The following is a 2,546-nucleotide window of genomic DNA, read 5'->3' as shown; positions in this document are numbered from 1 at the left end:
TGATGCACGATCCGAGTCTCCCTCAGCGGTTCTCCAGGTTCTTGGCGCCAACACGAGCCCCGGGCTCCGTCCCCTGCTGGAACTATTCAGACGCGCAAGACACGTAACCAGCAGTCCTCCGCCCCGTTAAATAGTCCTGCCTAGGATGCCTCGGTGACGCACTTTTCCACCTCAGAAGTCCCTCAGCAGATATGCTATGAGCCTCGGAGGTGCATCATCTTTCTGTTCAAATGGGAGTATGGGTTTTCTGATCATTTTCCCTTCACAGATTCCTCCGCCAGAAATCTTACTCGCGGCGTCTTCATTTCCGGGTCCGCCATTTCCTTGCCTCTGTTTCTCCACGAGGGGGGGTTAAAGGCCCCCAAAACATGCACACATGAAAAGGGCAAAAAGTAACCGTCCTTGACAGGCAGTCTTAACTAGAGAAGGAAACGGGACTAAACTGGCGGGCTCCGTGGAAGCGCGGCCGGCAGCGTCCCGGACGAGGAGGTGAGGGGAAAGAAGAGATGTGTGGACTCCGGGGGGCGTCAGGGCTGGAAAGGAAAGTGCCGTGAGAAGTCACACCGCTTCCCAGCCCAGCCTCGGACTTCTGGGTGCGGACAGCGCGGCTCCCCGTCACCGAAGCGGGGGCAGCTGGGGGAGGGGGACGGAGAGGAAGGGGATGCTGTCGGGAGGAAGGGGAGGGGATTGGAAGGAGGTGAAGAAGGGGGTGGGTGTAAGACCTGGGGCTGGGGAGCTGGACCAAGGGAAGCCCAGGCCGCGGAGGTGACCACTAGGGGGCGAGGCGGAGCCGGAGCCGAGGCCTGTCGCCAGAGGCTGAGTTTGGCTCCCTGCCCCAAATTGGTTCCCATCTTTCAGACAGACATTGGTGTGAGGAACTGTAGGGTTTATGATAGAGAGGGAAACGGCGACCCTCATTCTCTGACCCTAATAATGACCTGAAAGATAACTAGTGAACTCGGTCATCTGAACGAGAGCAGTATGAGTCCCGCCTCTGCTTTTTTGCTTTTTTTTAAGACTGAGTCTCGCTCTGTCACCTAGGCTAGAGTGAGTGGCGCGATCTCGGCTTACTGCAACCTCCAGCTCACTGCAGCCTCCGCCTCCCGGGTTCAAGCGATTCTCCTGCCTCAGCCTCCCGAGTAGCTGGGATTACAGGCGTGTGCCACCGTGCACAGCTAATTTTTGTATATTTTTAATAGAGACAGGGTTTCACCATGTTAGCCAGGCTGGTCTCGAACCCCTCACCTTAGGTGATCCGCCCACCTTGGCCTTCCAAAGTGCTGGGATTACAGGCGTGAGCCACGCTCCCGGCCTCGACTCCGCTTCTTTCACAGTTGTTTGTACAGCTGGCCTCCCAGTGGGGACTTGAGCAATACTAAAAGAAACATAGATTCTTCCATTGCAATTCTCCTTTCCGTTGGCTGTCTCCTGTTCTCACGTACTTCCTTGACAGAGGTCATCCCATTCCTCTCCCTTTCCCCGAAAGGGCTTTCTCTCTAGAGGGTCCCCCCACCCCATTGTCTTTGGAAAAGGACAATCTATGGCTTACTATCAACAATGTAACAAAATTTTGGCCATCCATTCATTTAATCACTTGGTCCACTCAATCCAGTAGAGATGTTCTTAGACATGTATTTTCACACCTGCTTTGATGACAGTAAGGACAAAAAACCCATCCAAATTCTTAAATAAACAAAAGTAATTAATTACTCTTGGATAATAGAATACTTTGTTGTCAAGAGCTCAAGCACTTCATGAATTATTAAAACACACACTTATTGAAAGGTTTTGGCCGGGCGCAGTGGCTCACGCCTGTAATCCCAGCATTTTGGGAAGCTGATGTGGGAGGATCCCTTGAGCCCTGGAGTTCTAGACCAGCCTGGGCAAAATAGGGAGACCCCTGTCTGTGCAGACAAAAAAAGAAAAAAAAAAATTTTAATCATTTGGGCGTCGTAGTGCCCACTGGTGGTTCCAGCTACTCGGGAAGCCGAGGTGGGAGGATCGCTTGAGCCCAGGAGGTCGAGGCTGCAGTGAGCCGTGATTGCGCCACTGCACTCCAGCCTGGACCACAGAGTGAGGCCCTGTCTCTTTAAAAAACAAACAGGCTGGGCGTGGAGGCTCTCGTCTGTAATCCCAACACTTTGGGAGGCCGAGGAGGGTGGATCACCTGAGGTCAGGAGTTTGAGACCAGCCTGGCTAACATGGTGAAACCCCATTTCTACTAAAAATACTAAAAATTAGCAGAGTGTGGTGGCACACGCCTGTAATCCCAGCTACCCAGGAGGCTGAGGCAAGAGAATGGCTTGAACCCGGCAGGCGGAGGTTGCAGTGAGCCGAGATCATACCGTTGTACTCCAGCTTGGGCAACAAGAGCAAAACTCCATCTCAAACAAACAAACAAACATACTTTATCCAATCCCCTATTGATATATATTTAGGTTCTTTTCAATCTTTTTATTTATTTTTATTTTTAGAGACAGGGTCTTGCTCAGTACTTTATTCCATCCCCTACTGACATATATAGGTTCTTTTCCATCTTTTTTTAT

The 2,546-nt window shown here is 51.6% G+C and overlaps 1 protein-coding gene across 1 annotated transcript in view; it reads left to right on the top strand.

Annotated features, from left to right (window-relative positions):
• The first annotated feature begins 6 nt into the window (after positions 1-6).
• Positions 7-2,546, top strand: part of GABPB2 (GA binding protein transcription factor, beta subunit 2) — an 82,231-nt gene continuing 79,691 nt past the window's right edge. Inside the window, exon 1 of the mRNA XM_011973562.1 lies at positions 7-489. The gene's annotated coding sequence lies outside the window, so the exon portion shown is untranslated. The remainder of the gene's footprint in view (positions 490-2,546) is intronic.

Source organism: Mandrillus leucophaeus, unplaced genomic scaffold (assembly GCF_000951045.1).
Source record: "Mandrillus leucophaeus isolate KB7577 unplaced genomic scaffold, Mleu.le_1.0 Scaffold139, whole genome shotgun sequence".
NCBI lineage: Eukaryota > Metazoa > Chordata > Mammalia > Primates > Cercopithecidae > Mandrillus > Mandrillus leucophaeus.
Note: the sequence above shows the minus strand (reverse complement) of the source record. Positions and strands in the feature narration are given on the sequence as shown.